This window comes from Pyrgilauda ruficollis, unplaced genomic scaffold (assembly GCF_017590135.1).
Source record: "Pyrgilauda ruficollis isolate IOZ18807 unplaced genomic scaffold, ASM1759013v1 scaffold168, whole genome shotgun sequence".
Lineage (NCBI taxonomy): Eukaryota > Metazoa > Chordata > Aves > Passeriformes > Passeridae > Pyrgilauda > Pyrgilauda ruficollis.
In genome coordinates this window covers 375,295-394,696 of record NW_024515653.1, presented here as the reverse complement: position 1 = coordinate 394,696, position 19,402 = coordinate 375,295, and positions in this window count along the sequence as shown.

Sequence of the window (19,402 nt, the reverse complement as noted above, 5' to 3'; positions counted from 1 at the left end):
CTCTCGTGAGCGAGCAGTAGCACCTGTAAAACCACTTAACTGTAACTGTACATTTGAACTCTTATCTCCAAAGAGAAGAAGATTTTGGATGTGCTATCTGTTGTCACAATATCATGCCAGGTACCAAACAGGACATGGACCAGTGTGGCCAAGTTCCATTGTTTGTCCTTGGCTTAGCTCTCAGTAGCACCTTAAAGCCTAAGCAAGATATTGGCAAGTGAATTGTAAAGTGTTGTAAATGTTGATGATTCTCCCAGTAAATCATAAGGATCATAAAGCACAATATTCCTGTAATGACTGTGAATGTCTAATGTCACTGTAAATGGCATAATTCAGCTACTGCAGGTTTTTGTTCTTCCCTCTGTCTACCTAGTATTTAAAAAGTCTGTTCTGAAATCTGACTTAAACCTAGGTAGTGCAATGTGGCCATTGTGGGAAATAATAGAGAAACCTTGTAATACTCAGTGAGAATGTAATAATTGTCTTTAAAATAAAGTTTGTATTCTGAAAAATTGAGCAACTTTTTCTGGTTGTAAAAACTAGCTATGGCCATTATACCACTGACCTTTTGGAAACCCCTGTGCTGCCAGAGAGCCCATATCCAAGAAGGGATTTTTGCTATTGGATATGAATGCTTGCAAAGGTCCTCAGTGCTTCAGCCATGGCAGGATTTCAGCAGCTCCATGTGCTTCTCTATCGGTACATTCAAGATTTGCCCTGCAAACAGTTGAGCAATTTATCACTTTTGTTATGTCAGCATTAAATTCCTCTTAAAAAAATTCATCAGGAGCTGCATCTGGCACGCTGTGCAGGCACGTATTTGACATATGAGCAAGAGATGCCAAATGCTGTTCTGTAAATGGTACAAGCAGTCCATGGCAAACTCCTCCCTCCTCCTACTTCAATCTCCTCTGTGACAGTCAGTGCCTAGAAATGAGCAGGATCACACTGACTAGTCATCCCATCTTTTTGAATGCCTCTCTCTTTTCATTTCAATTTATGGGCAAACTATGTGTTTTTTTTGATTTTTTTTTTTCCCTGCATTTAGCAGGAATAACAACTGGATAATATGAGCTGTGCTTGGAGCTGCCCTGTCCTGTGTCACTGAGAGCTGCTGGCAGAGGTCATGGAGAGATGCAGCCCCTGCATGGAACAGCTCAGGGAGCCTCTGCCTCCATGGCAGGGAAGCTGTTTCCATCAGCTGCTTGGTGCTGTCTCTTAAAGATGGAACTTCCTCACTGGGATTTGTGTGAGGAGTAGAATTTCTTAACATTTTCTGCATATCTTGATTTTGCTTCTTAGTGGGTGTCACCAAATTCTGCATGGAGGGGTTCCCTTAGTGCTGGAGCTATTTCAGACATTACAGTCTTTTCATGCCACCACCAACCTGAGTTAGGGAAAGTCACAGAGTCCTGGCACATGGCCAGTGGAGGAACTGAGATTTTCAGGCCTCAACTGAAATATCAGTTGTTTACTATGGTTCTAATTAGGTACAAGTAAGAGAAAAATGGAGGGCTTTAAATAAAGTTACTAAATCAGCTGCTCTGTCTACACTGGAAACAGCTGCTGCTGTTTATTGAGATTGTTTTGCAGCATTCCTGCTGCAGGGAATCTGTCCCTTGTAGCAACTGAATGATGATCAGACAAGTTGTCAAAATGTATATTTTCTGTAATTGTTTGTATATTCTCCTCCTACCTCTAACATTTGTTCTTTGCTCTTTCCAGTCAAGATAGAGAGTAAGAGGCACTTTGAAACAGCTCCAAAAGGTGGAATTTTATAAGTCCATTCAGGTAATCCTTGTGATCTTTTCCTCCCCTTCCCTAAAGCAGGGGCAGGTGACCTTTATTGCTGTTTGTGTGGGTATTTTTAAACAAGTTTTAGAGCTCTGCTTTGCATAAAAATTGCCTTCAGAGCTGTGATTATTTCTAGGTGTAAAGGCATCCAGTGGACAGGACATGTCTAAGTCACAATACCAGGTTGTGTAACCACTTCTGCAGAGGGTTCACTTCTTCCACAAGTGATGTGCTGTGGCATTGCTGGCAGCAGAATTTTAATTGCCAAAGATGTTTCATGTAACTTTTTCTCTCCTTCCCAAAAATTCAGCACCTGCACAGGTGCTCTGGGTCAGTATGCCAGCAATGAAAATTGGTGTTTCCCCCATACTCTGTTTCAGAATAGATGGCTGAATTCTGTCTCGTTCCCCTCCCCTGCACTTGTCTCCCCTCGCAGCCCTGCACTGCCCAGTGACTGGAGCTCACCTGTGCCTTTACCATTAGGTACACTTGTGTATATTAGTGTCCTCTTGGCTCAGAATCTGTAGAATTTCTGTATGGAAAGTCAGCTAAAGGAGATAGACACTCCACCTGAGAATAACATCACAGGAGTGAAGAAAGGCCCACTCAGCCATATTTATGCTGTAGCTGATTTTAGTTTTTCTTAGCAGTAGATCTATCACCTCTGCTTATTCTTTCCCTTCCCCACAACACAATGCATGTGCAGTGTCTGTTGGAATAAATTCTGAAATAACTAAGAAAGCTAAAAGTCCTCCATTATCCCCAAACTTTCATGGAAAATGTTTTCTTGAGAGATCCTTCTGCTGGTTTGCAAACACTGTTCATTGTTCAGGCCTCCTTTGAGCACTGGGTTCTCCCATTCTGCCTGTGAGGGTGCCTGGGACTGGGGAGCAGTCACCTCATCCCTTGGAATAGACAAAAAACCCATGAAAGAACAGTGTCTGTGGGGCCCTGCCAAGTCAGGCTGGCTTTCAAGTAGCTGGAACTGGCTGTATTTCATTACAAGAGAGCACTGGATTCAGCTCAGTGCTATAATTACCCTCATTGTAATCTAATAAAGCCTTGGAAAGGTTCTTAGAAAGCTTTTGGCTTATAAGGGAAACAAAGGTTAAGATGAGGAGTCTCTTGATCCTGATGATGTGTAGCTGATCAAAATTGTGTGGATCTCACTTTGTGTCATTTTGTGTTTCCTAACAGTTTTGCTATTAGTATGTAAATTGTCTGCACACCCTGCAAGGGTCAAATGGCTGTAACTGGAGAGATTAATGTACATGCTGTCAAATCCCATGGCAGGAAGGTGCTTTGTAAATGCCCTGTTGGAAGTGCCCAGGTTTGGAATGTGTCTGCATCCCAGCAGGCCTGACCCTGCCAAGGGACCTGGAGCAAGCTTGGGAAACAAACCCAGTCTCCCTAAAACCAGGAGTCTGTGCAAAGAACAAACCCAGCCTGCCAAGGACTCAGCTCACACTGTGGCACCAAGGTCTGACTTTGTCTGCTCATACACTCTGGTGGGTCTTTTCCTACAGTTAATATTTCTCTATATTATTGTGAAAAATTCTTTTAAATTTAATTCAGAGGTAAATTTATGCATTCATATATATAGGTGTAATTTGCTTTTCAGTTTCAAATGTGTTGGGCAGTAGGCTTGAAACTGAAGTAAAAGGATGGAGGAAATAATTTTTGAAGTGCTGACTTCAAGCTACCTGTTTAATTCTACTAGCATATACCCTAGGAAGGGGCCTGACATTTTTCTTTTCTCATTCCTGTTTCCCCAAGAGCCTTGCATCCCTTAGTTCCTTACAAAGGTGGGTTAAGTCACTGTGTGATCAACACTGAAGAAGATCAGGCCATTTGCTTAAAGATTTAATTATTGGTTTAGGAGTCCAATCTTAGTCATATGTATTTGAAATCCTGGTTGTAGGCATTTTCTTTAGGAAAAGAAAGGAAAATACCCTGCTTGTGTTGCAACAGGAAAATACCTGATGCTTCTTGAGGCAAACCTGCCTTAAACCCAAGCTGAGCTTCCTAGTCCTTTCCCCATTTCATTTATTGATGTGACAAACATCTGCCCTCCAGTGATGCTGAGGAGGTGCAAGAAAAAAAATCCAAATGCATCCTCCTGCTCCTCCTCCTCCTCCTTACCTCTGGACTTTATTTCTAATGGCCCTGGAAAGCCAGTGTTAAAACTCCCTTGTTCAGAGGGGCTGTGGCAGCTGAGCTGCAGCGCGGAGCTGTGCATGTCACACGTGCGCAGGCTGAAGGCAGTGCAGGCTGCAGAGGGACAGCCTGGGCTGTTTGCATCTGCTGCCCAGTCAGGCTTTGCTCCACCCGGTTCTCCACAGGTCAAAGGCTGAGCCCAGGGTGAGGAGGGATTATTTATTCTGTATCTTCGGGCCTCTTTGCAGTCAGAGCTGCCTCACTCTGCCGCTGTCAGCTGTGTCAGCACAAGGTGTTTGACAGCAGCACCCCGGGCTCAGCCCGCTGTAGGGATGGGCCTTTGCTGCTGCTCTCCCTTCTCTCCTGGAGTCCCAGCACACAGCCAGGGGGGAGGCAGGGAGCAGCTGGAGTGCAGGAAGAAGTCAGCAGTAATAGGAACAAATGGGAGGAACGTCCTTGATTGTGCACTGGCATCCAGCATCCAGTTCAGCAACAGTCTTATTTGGATTTCAAACAAATGCCCAAATAAATTTGTTCCTTTAAGGGATTTGTTTTAATTCTTTATTAAAATAGGAGTTATATGTGCATTTCCCCCTCAGCCCACTATTTTAATAGAATTACCTTTAGCATCAACCCCATGGACTCTTTATTTTTTCATTCCAGACCTTCTATGTGCAGCTGTCTTAGCAGATCCAATCAGGTGCATTTCATTGCTCAACAGTACAGAGGAAATGAATTTTTCTTCTGAGGGGAAAGCACAGTGAATAGCTGGATTCCCCTCCCCAAATACCATCTGCAATCAGTTTTGTGTTGCAAATGAAGTCAATGTTTTCCTGGGTCAGAGGTGCCTGATTATTCATCGCACCTTCATTTCCAGCAGCAGAGTCATCCCATCCCTGCCAATCATCTTTCTGTTTTGTGTTGGGTTTATTCTACAGTGCTCTGAGGTTTGCAAGTCTAGCTGCTCTCCAAACTCCTCCTGTTCTTTGTTGCTTTTCCTGGGCTAGTGCCAGCAGTTCTCAGCTTCTGAAGAGACCAACAGGAGGACTTTGGCACCAGTATTGCAGTTTTCTCCCTTGTTTAGAAATTGTGTCTCTTGAAAAATAATGAAATGGGAGGGAAGGAAGAGTATAATACTTAATTCACTTGTAAGTAACCAAAAAAACCCCAGCTGAGCAGTATTCTACTGAGAGGGAACAGTGTCATCTGTAGGGTTGTTTTTAGTGGTAGTAAAGCCCAGAGAAGTGTCTTGGTCAGACAGAGCTGGGGTTTGAACCTGACTGACTGAACTCTCAGGCTGTTTGTTCCCTGCTCAGTGCCTCCCTCTGAGGAGTGTCCAGAGCTCACACCGTGGCAGCAGCCACAGACAGGTTCAGAGTGTCCCTTAGGCTCGTCCCTGGCAGTGGTACCCTTGGATTTCCAGCACTTTTCCTAACACAGATTAGAGGAGCAATGGAGTTTTAGTGCCATTCAGCAAACTGCCTGTCCCTGCTAGGGAGGGAACTCATGGAACTGTGATCCAGCCCTGCATTGACATGTATGTGTCAAAGTGCTCTGCACAGATCTGTTTAGAAAGGTTTTAAGAGGGTTCCAGTGTAGATGCTGATATTTAAAATGTTAATTAAAAATATTCCCAATGATATTCACTGATAGTGCTGCCAGAAAAGGTGGGATTTCAATTCTCTTGCTATTCCTGTTAGAACTAGAGGAGTGTCCTGCAATGAGTTGAGATGAACTACCTGAGCCATGACTATTTAATGGCATTTAAGTGCTGACTTTTCTCCAGATTTCTTTAGTTTCACTTTTTCATCTTCTTGAGAGTGTTCTGAAAGGCCTTGAGGTAACAGCCACCAGTGCAAGGATGTGTCAGTGAGGGGCCCCAGACAGTGCATCTCCAAAGTCAGACCTTCATGGACACCAAAGTAAAGATTTCAAGTACTCAGTTCTTGCAGCCTAAAGCAGCAGAAAACAGGTGAGTGTTCTCAGGAGAGCCCCCTGCTCTGCAGGTTTGACTGGGAGGAGTTTTAAATGCTTTGAGTGCTATAACCTGAAAGTAGGAAATGGCACAGGAAGTTGGGACTTTAACAAGAAGGAAGCTGAAGATGGGAAAATCAGAGGAGTGGAATTTGGATTAGAGGGATCCACAGACAGAAGAAAAGGGGCTGCCACATGTCTGAGTAAAAGATGTGCTCTAGGGAGGTGGGCAGCTGCTGGCTTTCACACAGGGATGCCAGGACAAAGGTTTGCTGGCCTCTGTCCCTGGAGTGTGGGATCTCTGGGACTGCAGGACATGGAGGTTTCACCCATTTCTCTTGACAAGGTCCTGTGTCATGAGGGATGTGGACAGGAACTCTTTCCAGAATGGCAAGTAGACGTAAACTTTAGAAAAATCAGTTTTCTGCAGCCAAGAGGAATGCTGCTTTCAGCCTTCCCTTGGAAGGCTTTAGTGCCAGCTGAAGTATTTCCAGAATCAGCAGGTTTTACTGGAGCAGTGTCCAGAAGTGATGGTGGAAGCTGCTCAGGAACCATCTGACAGAGGAGGAAGGACTGCAAAAGTGAAAGAAGGTGAACATATGCTAAACCAGAGTGTCTGAAGCTAATGAGATGCAAAACAATTCAGGTTAATGAAGCTTTTAATGAAATAAATTTATGCTAAACTCTACCTGGAATCCTGCACTGCCTTTTCCTTAGATCAAAGCACTTTGTATTCCTCTGATGCTTACAGGTAACAATGAGGAATATAATTGCTGCCCAAACACTGCTTTCCTTCACACCTTGTGATAACCATGGGCTGGGTTTGGGTATAAAAAGTGATGTCTGTGACACTGCTTTTTGAAGTGAGGTAGGAGTTTTGGAGGCAATTTATAAAATCAGTTTATAAAATCAGGATGTTGTTCAGTGTCTGTTACTGGTTGCATTGTAATTGCATGGGTACAGAAAACATTGCAGTCTGATGTTTAACATGTACACACACAAAACACAGTCCTGAGGAGATACTGGGACTCCAGCTTGACTTGAGCCAGTGGAACAGCTGGAAAATACATCTGTACCTGCTGTACCCACAGGACCCCTTCCTACAGCCCAGTGAACTTGTGTTCACTGCAAGTAAACATTTCCAAGGGTTTTTGGTGGGCAAAAAAAAAAAAAAAAATCCCTGACATGAATGAAAGTTACTTTAAAGATCCTCAGGGAAGTGTTTTAATCTAAAATTAGGCAGTAGCTTTAAACCCTGTACAGTTTTTTTCATTTTTTCCAGAAGTAACTCCAGCTGGTCCCTGATTGAGGCAAGAGACTACTTTTTCTCTGATCTGATAAAACTACTCCTTCATCTCCCTGATTGAAGATGCTGCAAAATTTCAGTGAAAACAGTGTTAATATCTTCAAAAAGTGCTGATCCACAGCAATGCTGTACAGTTTGAGACTAACTTTGAGTTATATTGTCATAGTCTGGTTGAACAAGGTGCAAGATCTCAATTTAAATGACTCTGATACATAAAAGAAGAATATGGATTTAACCACTGGAAAATTCATTGAACAATCCCCAGGAGCTACCTAAAGACATCCTGAGTATTCCAGAATATTTTGTCTCTTCAGAGGAAGGGAAGGCCAGCATTCCTACAGGATGGAGGTACTGTGCAGAGGAGCTGGGAAAATCTGATCCCATTAACTGGGGGGAGCCAGATGGAAATGACTCTTGACTGTTGCTTCCAAACAGTTGGAGCTGGAGCAAAGCAAAATCTTACTTCTTGGTGGTGCTCAGATGGGCCATCTGTCCCTCTGTGACAGCAGCAGGGACACAGGGAACACAGAGAAGGGTCTATTGGCCCAGCACAGCTCCTGCTCCTAAAAAGTCTCATCTGGTGAAAATCAGATTTAGGAGTATTTTGTAGAGCAGCTTCAGTGGCAACAAGCCCATTTTCTGAATTACAAGATAAAATACACAATAAAGGACAGGTGTTGATTAATTTTAGAAATACATGTAATGATCTGAAGGAGAAAGTGAATTACCTAAGTGGAAACAGGAATGAAGAGCCTTTTCCACAGGTGCTGGAGTGTGTCTGAGTCTGCCAAGAGTAAACAACCCTTGTGTGCTGGGAGACTGGCCAAGCCCAGTGCCACTCAGCACCCAGCTTTAAAAGAATAGAGTCTTGCTCTGTTCTGTGGTTAAAAGGCTTGAAATTACACGAGGTAAATATATTCACCTGCTTTTAAAGATCCTGACCTGGCTGTAAGGGAGGGAAAGAGCTGCACATTCCCAGCAAGCCAAGGGGAGGGATATTTTAACATCTCTGTGTCAGACTGTCTGGGGCTCTCCAGGGTCAGAATTCCTCACCTGGGTGACAAAGGCCTGGTTTAACTCCTGGCTTCCCCTGCTGGAGTGGCAGCTCTGGACTCTCTGTGTCACTGAGAAGCTCCAGCTGAGGGACTCACTGTTTATTACAGAGCATTTAGTACAGGACCTGCTCCTTAGAACAGTTTCTCAGAGTCAGACTTTGCCAGACAGCAAAGTCCTCCCACTGGCACAGGTGGAAATTGAAAAATTAATTCCTAAGGGACAGAACTAAATGCTGCCTCTGAGGACACAAGTCTTAATATCCCATAAGAAATTATGATGTCAGTGCTGAACTGGGAGACCTAAAAATGACTAAAAAGAACCCAAGTAAGTGCTGGGGTGGCAAAGCAGGATTGTGTGTGTGTGTTGGATCTGTGGTTTGCAGTGCATCCTTTGTGAGACTTACTCAAGAAATGTATATTGAACCAGTTTATTCTTTGCTGATGCCAGGCTGTTTCCTATAATCTTTTTTTCCTTAAATGGCATGTCAGCTTATATCTTTTAATTATCTTAGTTAAGTGTATCAGGAGCATTAGTAAACAGCCTTGTGGGTTTCCCCCTAAATTTATTCTTTGTCTGATACTCATCCCTCCTAATGTTGCCATACAAATCCCACGTGTTAGCCTAAATATTTCCACATATACCTTTCAAGGCCTTCTCATTCTCCCTTCCTAACCAATCCCTCCAGTCCTTTTAATTACATTTACAGTTTGCATATTTAGGTTTGCTCTGTAGAACTGTTGTAGCATTCAGTGTCAATCTTCCTTGGACTGCAGCTATCCTAACAGCCTGCCAGCTTCCCATCTGCTCGGGAGCCTTCCTGTCACATGTAAATCACTGTCAATAGACTGGTTTTGGGAATTAAGATATTGCCTGAAATCCCTGTTTGGCTGACAGGCCCATTTTCTGTGACATGTTTAAATTGTGCTGTGAGAGCACTGCACATGCTGCCGCCTTTGTTTAGCTCCATTTTCTCCCCAAACTAGCTGTTAAATAATTTCAGGGCTGGCTGGGGTGCTTTGGGAATCTCTTCTTCTGCACATAATTTTTTTTTCCTATGTGGTTTACCACAGACTTGCTCTGAGCATGATTTTCTGCAATGAAGCACACACACATCAAATTTCTTTCATTTCTGAAAGACAGCAAGGCCCTGGAAGTGTGTGCAGGGCATGAACTGGGTAACATAAAAAGAAAATAGGACTTTTCCCAGTCCCACGAGCTCTGGGTCCCCTGTGCACCTGGACAAGGAGTGGGATGTGCTTTCCCATTGTGGAGCACCATGAAGGGGCTGGTGCATGTGCTGGGCTCTGCTGACTGCACTGAGAGTCACCCCTGTCAGTTCTGTTACATCTTGCTGTGTAAGTGATCACTGAGAGGCTCTCCTTTCTCTAATAAGGAATAACAACAGATAACTGGAGATTAAACAGCATTCTACTTAAGATTGAAACCACCCTTGAAACAGATTTTCCCAATAATTCCCCATGCACTGGCTGATGGACACTGCTCTGTGTGTGCTGTCACTGAACAGTAGGAGGGAAGATGCTGCTGGCTGGGGAAATGTGCTAGAATCTGCCATTCCTGGATTTTTTCTAAAAAAAGCTGCCAAGTTTATTGTGTTTTTCTTGCTTAGATAGACAATGTTCCCTGTTCAAATCATTGCACTTGTCTAGAGTTTGCAGAGAGGTCTGATGCTGCTTTGGTAGAAAGGGCTTCAGCTGTGGAGCCTCCTGTGGTTTGTGTGAGGCTGGTCCTCTCCAGATAGAATTACCAGGAATGAGTTTTCATTTTTGGTTCTGTATGGACAACCTATGTGAATATTCCACCATTGCTCAGGCTATTGAAGGGAAAGATCATTCAGAGTCCAACAGGAGCCCAGAGCACTGTGGGGCTCTGACTCTGCAGCTTTAATCAGCTGGCTGGGTACAACACCCCAAACTTCTCCTAAAATTTATGTCAGGTAATTGCTGGAAAGTGAATTTTAACGACTGTGTAGATTAAAAGAGAAGACTGAGAGCTGCTGCTGTTATCAGGCAGTGGATACAGGCAGCAGGGCTGTTCCAGCAGGGAGCTGATGTAGAGCCCAGGGAACAGATCACAGACTGTCCCTGCACCCATGCTCACCTCATTTGCGTTCCTAGCCATAATCCCTGCAGTGAATGCCATCAGGGTGAGCAAAAACATTCCCTCTGGCATTCATGTAGCTTTTGCAACTTCAAAGTCTCTAATCGAGCTGCTGAGGAGGGTGGCTCACACTGAATCCCAGAGGGAGATGCTGATGTGTTTCTGAGGCAGATTCAGGTGCCTGAGGCAGATGCGAGTAGGACCATTCCCCAGTCATGTTTTTAATTACTTTGCCCTGGATCCAGATTAATTTTGAGTCTTATCATAGTGCCCCAAATTAAATGTTGAAGGTTTGACAAGTCTCTGCTGGTCACATTCACATTGGTTTTAAAAACAGGGCAAAGCAGGAGCTGATGGCTCCTGAAATGAGCTGGGGATTGTTCCCCCATGGCAGGCTGAGCTGGCACCTCCATCCGGGCTGGGGTGAAGGGCTGGTGCCCACCTGGCTGGGATGCTGGTGGAGCTGTCAGAGCTGCTCCTCAGTGCCCAGCTCTCTGAGCTCCAGGGAGCAGCACCAGCCACCGCCAGCTGTGCCAGGAGCTTGGGCAGCAGGGGAGTGCTCTGCAGGTGTGGTGTGTGCTCAGCTTTAGGACTTGCTAAAAACTGCCTGCTGACTGACATAAACCTGTGCCCGGGGAAGGGAGCTGGGAGGTCTCACAGTGATCCCCAGCACACAGGAAGGAAACCCATGGCTCTGTGTAGGTGAAGCTCTTGGGCAGCAGAGCAATTGCACTGTCCAGTTTACAGGAGTGACCCCAGCACCCGGCAGGGAAGGGCATCGACCCAGGCTGGTGCCTCAGCAGACCACTAGTGAATTACCTGAAAGAATGACTTTTGCAGACTTCCCCTAAGGTTAGACCAAAGACAAAATAAAAATTGAATTTGCATTCCAGACTTTGGTTAAAAAGTAAAGAGACTGTTCCATATCACACACGAGCTTTTGTTGGCAAACAGCGAAATGAGAGTTGGATTAATGTCAATTTAATTTTGAGGCAGTTGTATAATCTCCCTGAAAGATTGCAGGGCAGTTTTTCTTTAATGGACTCATCCTCTCTGCAGCAGCTTTTCTTCACACAATCAGTGAGTGGTGCTGCTACAGAAATGATGCAACTGCACTGCTTGGTTAATTAAAGGGTTTGTTCATCAGGGGGATGAGATCACAGGAAAGAACTGATTTCTGAGCTCTCATGTAATACCTGTTGCTGCTGACTGCCAAAATACTGGACTCTGCTGCATGAGGCTGTTTTGGAAGCAATTCAAACAACTCCAGTGTCTCACATCAGCTTTAAATGTTATTTCCAGGACAACATCTTAATAAGTAAAATAAATTAATTAGATTTCAGAAGTCTTCACTTCTGAAATCTAATAACTCCAAGAGTTATTGAAAATCTCTGCTTGGGAAGGGAGGGGCTCATTGTAGAGCACAGCTCAGTACATCATTCTTGTGGATTTTTCAGTTGGATTTAATTAAAACATTTTTCTATAGTTTTTTGGTTTAGCTTTCTGAGATTAGCTTATGGGAGAAAGCTGCTCTCAGCCCTTGCATAAAGTGAATCTGGGTTCACATCCATTACCCGTGGACATTTGAGACCTTAAGGAGAATTAACAATCTGGAGCTGCTGGTAATGTTTCATGCTAACACTGATGATTGACTTCAGTGTCACAGAAGACTCAGTTGAACTAATACTTCTAATGCATTGCAAGTATTTTTTTTTAAATCTTTGACTTCCAGAGCACTGGGACATCTGGAGATTCCTGAGCTTTTCTCCTATTGCTGTTACACTTCTGCCTTCCTCAGAGTCTGTGGCTGTGATTCTGGGGGGTTTGGATGAGCTTTGACAGTGGTGGTCAGGACAGGTCTCCAGCCAAGCCCCTCTCCAGGGGTGCCCCTTGCTCCTGGTTCCTGCTGGGCTGAGGGACTGGGGCTGTACCCAGTGCTCCTGCTCTTTGCTCCCTCACTTCAGAGGGAACAGGATCAGATATGAATGGAGCAGACTGCCCAGCAGGAAGCAGGCTGGAAGCTGGAGAGGTACCAGGTGCTCTGGAGAGCTGCTGACTCCTTAAGGAACAGCAGCTCGTGGCACGGGAGCAACAGCTGTCCTCCTCCAGAACACCAAGTGTTTATGTCTTCACACACATTTAAAGAACAAAGTTAGGTGGAAATACTCCTGTTTCCTTCTGAAACATGGTTATCTGAGCCTGTCTCTGCTCTTCTCTGCAGGAGAGGCTGTGCTCCAGGATTGCACCACAGTGATGGGAGCTCCACTGAATCACGCTGATGTGGTGTGTGCTGGACACCTCTATCACACACCTGGCCATGCAAATAGGGGAAAGCTGGGGCCTGGTACAGGTTCAATGCACCCTCATCTCCCATGTCATACAGTATCTGCCTCAAGTGTTTAACTACTGAGAACAAATTGAGTGCTTCATTCACCATTAAGCATGCTGGAGGGGTTAGGGAGTGTTTTGGCAATGGAATGGTTTGCTGTCACATAAGGATACAGGGCTAGACCCTGCCTGGATTGCTGGGTAAATGCAGTTTGGGAGATAATGCTGCTGTTGTTAGGGAAGAGAGAAGCAGCTAACTTGAGAGCATAAATCCTTCTGGTACCTGGCAGTGTTCAACCCTGGCAGTGGCTGGCCTGCTAAGTAGCAGCTGCCATAGAGCCCAAAGGGTGAGAAGGTCATGGAAAATGCAGAGCAGTCATTGTTCCTGGCCAGGCCTGCACCCAACACCGTCCTGCTCCTGCTGCTCAGTGTGGAAGCAGTATGGATCAGAGACATCTGATGCCCTTTGCTGGTATCAAATGTACTGGGTCAAATGCCATGCTGAATGTGAGGCTGTTTGCCTCAGCCTTGGCCCGTGGTGGGTCCCTCATGGAGCAGCTGGAGTTGGCTCCCTCAGACACAGAAACTCTCTGGCAGCTTCTCACAGCAGCCATCCTGTACCCCTGCTACCAAAACTTTGCTACACAAACCCAATGCAGTTAGCTGGGCAAAAAGAAACTTTTCCCTGTTTCTATAAAGGAAATACGTGTTGGTGTTGAATCCTTAATGGTAAGTGGATTGAAAAATATTGTTTTAAATTATTTTATTTCACCACTCTTCTGGTGATTTGCAATTTTTCAACCACAACAATCTGGCGAGGTTCTGCCTTCCCTGTCACAGCAAAGGGTCACAGACAAAATGTGTCAGACAAGGCTGCTCATGCTAATGGCAGCCGTCCGTCTCGCTTAGCAGCAAAGGCTCTCTGTGCACAGTTTTAATTTAAATCCATTAAAAAGCCTTTCTCTCCTGAGGAATGTCAAAGGCCGCTCTGTCTCTGATTCTCTATCTTTGTCCTCATCCTTCACTCTCTGGTAGCACAGGTGCATCTCTTTCCTTTTTGCTGTAGAGTTTCGATGACTTTGACCTATGAATGACAAGGGTAATGGAAACTTGATCTTCCATTGAAAAACACATCCCATAGATCACCATTTTTCCACTTCAGACAGAAAAGTGTATTTCCTATACCTGTGACCCCATCTGCCTGTGTGGTAGAACAGCTTTGTGCTTTAAAAGATTTCTTCGGTTTCTATTTTTCCAATTTCATCCCTCAGATTGAGTCTAAATGGTGGTTAATATTTGAAGCCTTGGCAAGTCCTGCTTGAAAAGTAGGTTTTGGTGACAATGGAGAAAGCAGTTTAGAAATCTAAGCTCTGGACTCATTTTGGCACTGATTTGTTGGAGTGAGTGACAGTCAAATTGACTATCTGCCTTTGCTTTTGCTTTTGCCTTTGCCTTTGCTTCCCAGACGGGGTCTGGATGGGGATGCACTGAGAGGCAGATCTGCAGCACTGGGAACAGCATGGGAGCTTGCAAGTGTCTAAGTTGTGGAGGGTGTTGCTTGTTGCTCTGCCTGTTGCACTGTGTGGTTCCACACAAAACCAATTCTTCTCAGAGGGAGACACAGAAGGCTCCTGCTGGGATTCTTCTGAAGGAAAAGATTTTTTTTCCCTTTTTCTTCTATCAGCATTTCCAAATGCTTCTTGATTGTCAGAGAGTGAAGGGCAAAGCTGGTATTGCTGAAGGCTGGTGTGACTGTGATGCTGATGAGCTGCTCCTCAGGCACAGGGGTGGTGGCAGTGCAGGGCTGGCTCTTGGTGGGCAGCAGCAGCAGCAGAAGAGGTGGAGGCGTCCAGCAAAGGCTGTAAGGGCTGCTTGAGCAGTTGCTGACAGCCATTGCATTCTATGCATTTCACAGTCTCCCTTCTGCACTGAAAGAGTCTCTCTTCTGCACTGAAAGGTGTATTTTCCCCTACAGTTTATGGGGAAACTGCTCCTGGAGCAGCTGGGAGTGGAGCTGAGGGGAAAGCTGTGGGTTGTGCCTCAGCCCTGCACAGAGGAGTGAACATGGAGCTCGGGAAGGAGCAGTGACTCACCCCAGTCCCATCATCTGGGTCAGGCACAGCAGCACCACAAAGTGATGGCTCTGCAGTCTTGTCACTGTCCATTTCTTGGACAGAACCACTAAACCCTTGGTGTTTTCTCTCCTTGTGAACAGAAGTTGGGCTTTCACTCATTACTAAAGTGTTTGCATCAGCATCTGAGGGAAGAAAACCCAGTGGCCTGTGATACGAGAGCTTTAGTTTAATCTCTGCTGCAGTGATCAGACAGAGCTTTTTGGGTTCTTCTTTGCCACTTACCAGCTCAATTATATCCAGATAAAGACTGTGCTGGAAAGACAGTTGTGGAAAATCCTGGACAGTAAAGGCACAATGGGGTGCATTCAAACACAGGGAGCTTTAGCCATTCTTTGTCATTCCTCTTAAATTCAGGCTTCTTAGCCCTATTGTGCTGACAAGAAGTTTTAAAACAGACCAAACCAGAAATTGCAAGGGTGTCCTTATATATTGAGTGTTCAAAGTCCTTGATAACTTAAAAAATGTTATCAGACATGAATACAAAGGATGTGTCCGTGCTGCATTGTGCCTTAATCCCAGAGGACTGGGACTGCAACAAGAAACACCATGGCTGTACTCAGCACTACATGCCTGACCAGCTATACTGGCCTTTAAAGCAGCTTGTGAGTAATTTGAACTCAAAAGGATAAAGGACAACACTTTTAAAATACCAAAGCATTTTACTCTAAGACTATCAGTTGAAAAACTGACTTAAGAAATATAAAGTTTGAAATGGGGAAAAGAATTTAAAATTATGTAAGTCTTGCATAATACAAAGGCAAAGTAAAATACTTCATTTGGGCTGGAAAGCTCTTCAGTCAAAAGCTACAGGCTCTTTCTATGCACCTGAAAAACCTCATTTTTCCCCAAGCAAATATGTCTCTACACCTCCTCACTCAGAAAATTTGTCTCTCCCACCCCCCCAGTTTCTCATATGTATGTGCAATTTCACTATTGGACTAAAAGAGAAATCTTTTATTGCTCATTTCTGGGTCTGTAGAACCTGAAGAAGTTCATCAGTTTTCACATCATGCTGATAGATGGAACTGATCCCATTGCCAGGGCAGTGTTGTGAAAAGTTTTGTGGATGATTTGCCACGTCCCTTCTCTGCCTGGTCCCATGTTCATTTTGAGAAGAACTATCAAGTCAGTGATGCTTAAAAACTATGGCAGCCAAACAGCCCCACTTTGCTCTTGTCCTTTGTTTTTTTCTGGCCCTGTGTAGAGAGGCAGAGCTGGAAGGTTCCCTTTCATTTGCTGTTGCCCAGTGTGAGGATAACTATCACACTTCTGAACACTGCTGCCTCATGGAAGCTTCAGTGGTGGAATTTCAGAGCTTGTTATTTGCAAAGATCTCGGCAGCTCTGTGTTTTCTCACCTTAAGGTGATTTTATTAATCATCCTTTTCCTGGACTGTTGCCAGGTTTGGGTGGACTTGCTTTTCTCCTGTAATTTCTGCACTTATTTGGAGGAGGAAGTGTTGCCAAAGGAGTCAGGCTAACCCTGATTTGAACCCTGAAACATTTATTTCACAGGTTGCTGTGTTTGGAAAGTGCTGTCGTGCTGAATTACAACAAAGCTATTGCAGCTCAAGGAAATGTAAGCTGAGTGCTCAGCCCAGATCCAGAGTCCCTGTGGCCTTGTCTAGACCGGCTGAAGGGACAGTGGCTGTGCTGTGCCACCCAAGTGCATTAGCAGAGGCAGAGCAGACTTGTGCTGAGATGCACTTTCCTCTTCCTATGCTAACACCAGCAGCCCAGCTGCCACCCCAACATCCCTGTCTAGACAGGCTAATGGCCACAGGTTTGTGTGCCAGAGGCAGTGGGGGAACTGGGAAGGCTGGTGTGTCCAACTTCCCTCAGCTCTGAAAGGAGAATCTGAGTGCTCTGAGTGAAGACAAAAACCCTTGGCAAACTTGACAGAGGCAGGTAAACTGCATCAGGGAGAGGAGGAGTGGGGACTTAGGCTTGTCTTGAACTGATTGTCTCAATCTCTGATCAGCCTCTGTCAGAAATAGAGACAATCCCTCCTTACTCTGAGGACAATGCTAAGGAGTTGTCTAGACTACCCTAAAAGATGTATTTAAAGCCCATTAGCTAAAATTACTTAATTACCATATTAAACAGGTGAAGCAGGCAGGATGATCTGTTTTCTGAGAAGGCTGCAGTGAGTCCTGGCTCTGGGCAATCTTGGGGCTCTGATAGCCTGGAGATTGCCAACAGCTCTGATAGCCAACAGTTCTGTGCTGAGGCTGAAGTAGCCAAGCATCTGGGATTCACCCAAATCTTGGAGAAATCAAGTGATACAGGATCAGCTACAGTGTGCAGCTCTTACTTCAGAGCATCAGCTAATAACATAAATAGCTTTTTCACTCAGTACTGTTGCAGGCTGTTAGGTCAACTGGCATTTTATGGCTCTAGTGGCTTGTGAGTTTGCTTAATATGTCAGAATTGGTGGAACAGACTGTGCTTAAAATTCAAATAATCCATTTTCCTGTGAAATCTGTGTGAGATTTGAGCAGTGGCCAAATTAATGCCTGACACATTTGAATACTGACTAATTAGACTTAACAAATGAGTAAGAACTGAGCACTGGTGAGAAGTAAACTTATTAAAGAAACAGAATATCAGTTTATTTAAATTTTAAAAAATTTAAAAAAAAAGGCAAACAAAAAATCACCAAGAGGAAAAAAGCCCTGACACTTGATGTAGTGTTTCCATTCATAGAGATTTTAAAATGTTTATTAAAATAATGACCTCTGGGATAAACCTTGGCTGTGATATGCAGAACAGCAAGGTAAAGTCTGAGTGACAAAACAACAGGATTCAAGTCCTGACTGATACAGCACAAAGCTCAGGTCCATTGTTGCTGAAGGATTTATTTTCCAGACAGTAGCAAGAGGAATGAAGTAATTGCTTAAAGGACAGAGAGACTGTACTATTGATGTTTCAGAGTGGCCCCATCCATCCTTCTAAGGCATAGTGAATATTGGATTCCAAGCTAAACTAGGCTGTTTTAAACATCTGAAAGATGTGGTCCAAGGAGTTCCTCTTGGGCTTTCTCAGTGATTTTTGCAGTGCTTAAAGGGTCATCTAATAGGAAACACTTTGGGACCCAGGATAAAGTCCTACAAGGAGAGACCAATGGAAAATAACTTCAATAAAGCCTCATTTTCTGTCATTAATAATTTTAGAGCTTCTGTCAGAATATGCCTTATACCCTGGACAGGATGTGTCTGAGGCTGATTCACTCAAGGTTTTTTTGGCAGCAGTTCCTTAGGAGGGGTTTCTTCTTTGGAACTGGGCTGTTCCAAACTGTGAACAGGAAATTCTTTATCTAGATATCCTCATTTTGTACCAGTGCCCTGACTTGCAAAGCCCACAAGCAGCAAAGTTCTTCCCTTTCAACTGCTTTCTTATCTGCCATATGGAGATACTTGGCCATGATGAGCAATCCCAAGCATTTGAGAATACCTGCATTGTGTGTGGAACTACAATTTGAGGTGACATTTTCATGCTGCAGAAATTAACTCCCATTGTGCTTATTTTTAAGTTAGTCCTTGCTGTCTCCTAAGAGTTTCAGAGCATTAAGTGTATCATTAATCAGACAGGTTAAATGTTGTGACACAGAAGCACTTCAGACTTTTACTGACAGCTTTACTGTACTGGGAACCTCATGTGAGGAGCTCTTTATCAGAGCCCTGAGCAAGGCCTTTGTCTTCCTTGTGATGAGGAAGTTCTGTGACTTCCAACAAAGCACCAGAATGGGATGAGAGTAAAACCTGTGCTATCTTAGGGGCATGTCTTTGAATCAGCCTTTCTGGTTTTGTCTGCTTATTGTTGCTTTACATTTTGGCACCCCTGGAGAATCCCAACTGGCAGAGGCAAGGCAGGAGACTATTGGGTGGACCACATTTAAAGTAAAACAATCCCAGTAGAGACACAGGGGACTCCTGCCAGAGGCTCTCTGGGATGTCCCCAGGTGAAAATCTGCAATGTTCATGTTCCTCACTGCTCCTGTGAGCTGCAGCCCCATATGAGTAATGGTGTTTGCATCTCCACAGCTTGTTCCAGGCTGCAGGGAACAGGGTCCCCCCGGACTCCACCCCAGGATGGCTTCTCCAAGAGACTGCTATGGCCTTGAGAGGTGTGGACATGCTCCTGCTGGAGCCCTGAGGAAGCACAAGAGCTGCTGCTGGGATGCAAACAATGCTGCACCTCTGAGGGAACCCTCAGTGTGAACAGACTCCTTCAGCTCTTCTGCCAAAGAACCTGATTTTGCTCCAGTAAAAAGGAAATCTATGGTGGGTTTGTCTGGCCTAGACAGTGCTCTGGTTACTCAGGAGGGATTTACTTTAGCCTACATAGATCCACTGTTTTTCTTTAATGCCTGTTAAGTCTTTTGCCACCCAGAATTCCCTTGGTGAGTTAGTTGATGTATAGAAGCATTTTATGTCAGCTCAAAGCAGGCTACTTTTCAGCTTCACTAAGAAGACACAATTCCATCTAGTTTTCTGTTCTTGATTATTTCCCTGAAGGCTAAACACAACATATTA